Genomic DNA, 7,488 nt, shown 5'->3' with positions numbered 1-7,488 from the left:
CCCAGAGACCACAAATGTGATTTTCAAACCACTCATTGTTATCCTTTGTCAGATGAGATTCACACAACTGTAATGAAAGGAAAGGTCATTATAATCGTATGCTAAGTTTGTAAGATCCCCCTAATTTTGACCCCAAATGGACTGGCTTTGTCTCATTTCACCAAATTTCAACTCATCACTATGTTTGTTAAATCTATGTTGTATGCTAGCTTATTTTGGTTCCAGGCTACGATGTATCTGGTTCTGCGGTACGTGTTCCACATATACATGTCATTAGGCCAAGTAATTGTTCCCCTTTTTCAAATATTCATCTTATTCAACAGGCATATCTATTAAATTTCTTTCCTGTTGAGATTCCAGTGAAATTATCTGCTTAGGTTATATTCAAGAGTGCAAACTCTTACTATTTGCTTCTCAATTCACATATAGAAAATTTTAAAAGGGGGCATTCCTTCTAAAGAGATACTGTTACTTAATGAATGTTTACTGCTTGCTTATCAGCATAGTACCTGACACTTAGTAGCCATAAATTAAATAGTCAAGTGACAAAATGGATGAATGAAAAACAGACATGGCCTCTGTCTTGTTGGAAGACAGTAAATAAAGATTAAAAAAAAAAGAAATTACAAAATTTAAGTTAAAGGCAAAAAAATGAAAAAAAAAAAAAAACCCACGTTCCAATCAGTGTTATAAATGAAACAAGAAAGGGTTTGAGCTTCAGAGCAATAGCGGAAGGAAGGGACAGTCACTAATTGGGTGACCAGAGATGGCAATAATTAAGCTAACACAATGTGTAAGAATGAGCAGGACATACAGCAAGCTAAGGTAGGAGCAATTCCGCAAAACATACCAGCATGTGCAGAGCCCTGAGACAGGAAATTGCTTAGCATAGTTCCAGAAACAGATGCAAGACCTCCGTGGTTTAAGATTAATTAGTGAGAAGGCAATTGACATATGAAGTATGCTGTAGAGAGATAAGCAGAGGGCTACAAATGTATATATGTGATCTCTTTAGATTTGGGCATTATAAACAATGTTACTTAGGTATATATTTCCTGGCTGCAGAAGTCTTTTTATTTATTTATTTATTTATTTATTTATTTATTTATTTATTTATTTAAGATTTATTTATTTATTTATTCGACAGAGAGAGAGAGACAGCCAGCGAGAGAGGGAACACAAGCAGGGGGAGTGGGAGAGGAAGAAGCAGGCTCATAGCGGAGGAGCCTGATGTGGGGCTCGATCCCATAACGCCGGGATCACGCCCTGAGCCGAAGGCAGACGCTTAACCGCTGCGCCACCCAGGCGCCCCAGAAGTCTTTTTATTTTTTCATGTTTATGTTGTTTGCCTTTTTTTTCTTTTTTAAGGCAATACCAAAATGTGTTTCTGGTCTTTTTATCCTTATATGAAAGCTTAATCTCTGAACAAACAAGGAATAGAATACGTTTGGGAAAAAGATGCTAAAAATACTTATTTCTTCTTCCTTTCCCTTCTTTCCCTGCCTCGCCCTCTGCTAGCCATCTCAGCACGGGAAGTTCTTCATGAGCTTCTAACCCTCTACAAGTGGAGGAAATGAGGGCAAGATCAGTTCAAGAGACTAAATTTAAAAGAATTTAAATTAGCACCCACTTTTTGAATTGCCACGATAGTCTACAGATAAAACTTCACCTTTTACAGAGGCACATACATTCAGAAGTGTAAAAATCAGAGTTGAAACAAAGCATTTTGCCTTTTCCCCTTATAAATGTTTATTTGGTCTTCCACTTTTTTCTACCTCTTCGGTAGCTCAAAGAAAACAAATGAAGGAACAAATTTATGTGACATGATTTCTTTTAACTAGGCCTCTATTTCCTTCAGCAATTGAGTTCTTAGATACACATCACTGTTAATTTTTTCAGCAGAAACATTTCCATGTGTTTGAAATAAAGTGTTAGTATTTATCTAGATTCTGAAAGAAATACCAGAGTTGGAATAACAATTAAAAGTGTGTAATGCATCTCCCTCCTTTGGGAAAAGTTTTTTTAAAAAGTTGACAGTAAATGAACAAGATGATCTCTCATATTTCTGTCTAGTCCTAAGATTATATGGCCTTTGATTACAGTAAGGTGAACTCTTATTAGTGACAAATGGGAAAATGATAGCCTCCGTCTTTGGCGATGGACTGCACTGTGATTAAGTGGATCTGGCCCGCCACCTTGTGGCCATAAGTGTTCATTACATATAAACACTTGGCAGGTGTTTCAGAAACCTAGACTCCCTAGCTGCGACAGAGTTGGGGATAAAGATACCTTGCAAGTTAGTTCATCAAAGACTTTCAGTCAGATCAAAATAGCATGAAAGCCACTGCTGACAGAAGACAGGTGGCTTATTTTCTTAAAGATGTGCAAGAAGACTCACGCTATAGCCTCTACTCCTCTGTAGCAGAAATCAAATTCACTAACTGAAATTGTCGCAGGGTCTGCAACACTGCAAGAGTTGAAGAAGGAAATATGGATCTGGCAAGAATTATTCTGTCTGTTACACAGAAGAAAAATTAAGCAAATTCAGGAGAGAAATTCCTAGTTCCAGAACTGATACCAATGTATTGTTCAACAAGAGCAGCCAAAGGAATTGTTCACAACCCTGACTAGAGATCACTTGAGGGGTTTGTAAAAAGTAAAGATGCTGAGACCCTCCCCCTGTCCTTCCCAGGAGTGATACTGAAGTGGGGCCCTGGTATCAGTGGTTTTAAATGCTTGTGACTTATGCTAATAGGTAGCCAGAAATAGAAACACCACGTCCCTTAAGCCCCATTCAGTAGGATGGATGGTGGTTTCAATTCAACATGGTTATAAAGCCACAGGTCATTTTGTTCAATGATATACAAAAAAAAAAAAACCTACATTACAGCAGATTATAACATACTAATATTATCTAATTTTTTTTGAAGATTAGATGAAAAGAAACCCAAAATATAATTTCTTAGAACTTCCTTGGATAGGCTCCAATAAATCCGTTCTACAAAGAAAGCATCCCAAATGAGTCTCCTGGTTTTCATTCCTTCTGGGGCCTCGATACATTGTATCATGGACAGGATTACACAGATTGTGAATTTCTCTCAGTCTCTGAAAAGTGTGACACTTTACCTAGTGGATCCCAAGATTCCATCTACATACACAAAGCCTTGTTTAAAATGCAGTTCTCTGTATTTACCCCTCTGAAATTCACATTAGTAAGTCTGGAGTAATAAGGAAAAACCTCTCTTTACTTAACAAGCAATCCGGAGATGCAGGTAGCTTCATGCATCTCAGAGAAGCATTGCGTAGCCATATTGCAACTTAATAATTCACCAAGGGCTTGGGAGTGTGTAAGATAAGGTAAAAGGTGTTTTTATATTTAATTTCTACTAACGTGGTTTCCAAAGTATGGCCCTTGGACCAGTTGCATCAGCACCACCTGGGAACTTCTTACAGAAATGCAAATTATAGCCCGCCCCACGCCCCCCCACCTAGACTTTCGGAATCAGAAACTCATGGTGAGGCCCCAAAAAAGTATTTTAACCAGCCCTCTCAGTGATTCTGATATACTTTCAAATTTAAGAACCACTAGTCAAACCATCCCATCATCCTTGATGGCTTTTTGGTGTAGCTTCTCCTTGTTCTTAGAATTTTTTTTCTCATCCTCCTAACACGTCTTTAGGAAGGAAGCATGCCCCATGCCTGTATATCAACATGTGGAGAAATGCCCGGTATTTTTTTTTTTAAAGGTTTTATTTATTTGACACAGAGGGAGATAGCCAGCGAAAGAGGGAACACAAGCAGGGGGAGTGGGAGAGGGAGAAGCAGACTCCCCCCTGAGCAGGGAGCTGGATGTGGGGCTCGATCCCAGGGCCCTGAGATCAGATCATGACCTGAGCCGAAGGCTTAACGACTGAGCCACCCAGGTGCCCCGAAATGCATGGTATCTGGAATTACAAGAACTGAATGGGAATATTAACTCTTGTCAATTACTAGGAATCAAAGCATGCATAAATCGTTTTACTTTCTGAGCAAACTGCTCAGAGAGTAAACATTAAACATTAGAAAGGAAGGGAACATTTATCCAGTAAAGAACTTTGAAGCTTTACCTCTTTTGTCAGCTGCAGTTGGCATTACTGTATTTATAGATGAGAAAATGGAGACACAGAAAGGTGAACATGCTTGCCTAACCCCAGACCCACTGGACACAAACCCCTGGACAGTGTTTACGTATCTGCAGAATGTGGATAATGAATGACTCCATGAGTTTGTGGTAAGGGTTAAATAAGGCACTGGAATTTTAAAAGATTTGTAAAAGGTAAATATTACGTTTGTATTTATTATCTTAGTAGTGTAGTACGTTGGGTGGAATCAGCACACCCAAATCTTCAGCTGAGAAAAATCAATAGCTAAAAAAAAAAAAAAAAAATGACACCAGAGGCTCCATCCAGCCAGGTGATTCGATGATTCGATTTCCCAGGTTCTTCTCCCGACTCAAGCATCCCAGGTGACTTGGAGTGGAACAGGTGCAGCTCTTCTGGTCAAAGGGTGAGGGAAGAGGCCTTGCACAGAGAGCATCACAGACACCATTTCTGTCTTTTGCCATGAAAGGCCTAGAACGACCATTACAAAGAATAGTCTTCAATTTTCAGATGAGCCTTCCTGAGGAGAATCTTGCAGCTATTTTCAGGAACTTAAAAAAAAAAAAAAAAATCTCTGCCTGCTGCTCTCTCTGCTAATGTCATGCTGCAGTCCAAAGCAGATGAATGCTAAACAGACCAGCGCCGTCTGCGGGACATGTGACATGTGTCCTTCAGGGCTGTGGTTGAGGGGATCGGATCCCTGCGAGAAATGCTTGCAGTGGTGTCTCACCAGAAAAAGCAAAGGGTCTTCTCCAGCATCCTAGCAGGAAATGCAAAGCAACACAAACTTCTGTCTGCACTGCTGCAAATGCTACTTTTTTTTTTTTTTTCCTCCTATTGGGTGTTCCCTGATATAGTTCTCTTGCCAAATAATTACATTTCTAATTTTATGTTTCAAGTAGAAGACAAGTGAGTAAAACCAGATGATAAAACCATGGTTCATATTTTGACTCTTCATGTTTGCTTGAGGGACAAGCTATGAAGAACAAGTTGGAATAGGGTAAGTACTTAAGTACCTTGTAAAGAAATACTTATATCTCTCTATATAAGCCTATTAGTTCTTCCAGAGAAACTTCACTAATAGAGGGAGAGATATTCTAGATAAATCTTTGGAAGGTCTTGAGGTTGTGAGGATCTTGGTGAGTTTGAGGAACTAAGTGAGCCACCAAAGTGACAGCATAGACGGCAAAGGGTGGAGGCTGGAGAGAGAAGCCGGTAGGAAAGTTAAATTATACTTAGCTCCAGTTGGCTTTGAAGGTTTAACTTTGCTTCCAAGGATGCTTCACCTGCTGGCTAGAGAATTCTGAGATTTGCATTTAATATTCAAAACATGAAAAATGCCCAATCTGCTTTAGTCTTTATCGCTATCTTATACTGCAGTCATTCCAGATTCAACAAAAATGTTACTCAGAGTCAGGCACTGAGATGCAAAGATGATTTTAAACATAATTCAGGTCTTAAGGAGAGAAACAACTAAAGAGTGACAGGATTTTAGTAACATCATAGTATTATGTATAGAACTATGTAATTCTGAGGGGCAGATACCATTATTTCTAATTTACCGAAGAGGAAATTGAAATTCATGAGTTTAAAGTCACTGCCATATTTATGCACAGTTGCAAGTAGGGCAGGAAAATCCCATCTTTATTTTGGATGGCCGTGTTTGTTCTTCCCCTCCCTCTCACCTTTAACTCTCCTTCTTGCACACTCATATTTAAGAAGTGTGGGTTCTAGAGGGATTTACCACTTGGGGATTATAAAGAAGACCGAAGAGACGAAAGATGACAAAGAGAAAAGACAGCTAACTTGCCATCCCGGATCTAGTCTTTTGGAGCCGTGGGCGGCACTCAGGAGGGAGGAAGTGCCCCTGGTGGGCGGCACAGCACTTCCGGTTGCACAGCATTTCCAGCTGCAGACCACCAGAGCCAAGGGCATTCTCCTTGGAAGGCAGCGCTTTACATTCCGCTTTGGGTGGCATAAAAACTAACGAATGGGAGTTAGCTGTGTTAATTCATGCATACCATCTTGAATGTTTGTCTGGACATTCCATAATTATTTAGCAAAAAAAAAAAAAAAATTTCTTTTTAAGATTCATGATACTGATTCCAGTTCTATAAAGCTGAAAAATGGTCTAGCGACTCTGCCCCACGTCTACGTTTTACTGCGTGCTGTGGAAAAGACCAACAGTACCGAGGATAAATGGAGGATAAATGGCAGCTACTGTCATCAAGAAAATCAATCCTCAAGGAGGGGTTAACAGAAAAAAAAAAAAAAAAATCCTCTCTGTGGTGTTTCCCATCATCGAAGAGCTGTTTTTACAGACATCCAGCTGAACAGAGGCCGCTTCATTTTCCCTGACTCCTGCCCTATCCTACGAATGTCAATGAACGTCAGTAAAACAACGAACACCTAAATTGTTCTGCCAGCTAGCCTGTTACTGTCATTTTAAATAAAATTGACTCCGAATAGGCAATAATTCTGTTTAATTGTTTGCAAAGGACTTATTCAATATTCACAACCTAAGATGTAACTATTATTGTATCTGAGAGGAAAGGAAGTCACAATTTCATTCGAATGTAAGACAGATTGGCCTGTGTCACAGAGCTACTGAAGTGGCAGCCCTGAGATTCGAGCCCTATTTCCTGCCTCAAGATCTTGTAGTAAGCTCCAAGTGGCTCCCAGAGTTCCTTGAGTGGCCCTTTTCTAATCTGTGCTTTTATGGTCAATTTAGCTCTTAATAGAATTGCCTACTCCTGGAACTGAAACCTTCTGTCCTATCAGAAGCGACTGTTCTGTCACTATTTTTGAGCATAAACTATATGCCAGGCATAGTTCTGACCAGTTCATGTAAATCAGTGAACAAAACAAAGTTTCTGCTTTTGTGGAGCTTATTATCTACTGAAAAGACTTAAAGTCACCTGGACGGCGCAGCCAGTTAAGCACCAGACTCTTGATTTCCGCTCAGGTCCTGATCTCAGAGTAGTGAAGTGAGTCCCACGTCAGGCTCCACCCTGAGCACAGAGTCGGCCTGGAGTTTCTCCTCCTCCTTCTGCCCTTCCCCTCTCCCATGCCTCCCCCCCACCTCATTTGCATGCACACTCTCTCTCAAACAAATCTTTAAAAAAAAAAAAGGTGATCTGTGCTAAGTGCAGAAACAAGCACGGTAGGAATGAGTGGGAGAGCAGCGAGTCGGTGCAGGTTGCTGAAATACTTGAGAGGGTGCCCAGGATGGTCCCGAGGTTAACAGCAGAACAAAGACTTGGAGGAAGTTAGCTAATGCCAGCCCCTAACACACAGCTTACTGTGACTTTTAGCCTCTGAACACCCAGCAAGAGGCAATCAGGACGCT

This window comes from Ursus americanus, chromosome 25 (genome assembly GCF_024610735.1).
Source record: "Ursus americanus isolate L20-20 chromosome 25, mUrsAme1.1.p, whole genome shotgun sequence".
In the NCBI taxonomy this organism is placed as follows: Eukaryota; Metazoa; Chordata; class Mammalia; order Carnivora; family Ursidae; genus Ursus; species Ursus americanus.
Note: the sequence above shows the minus strand (reverse complement) of the source record.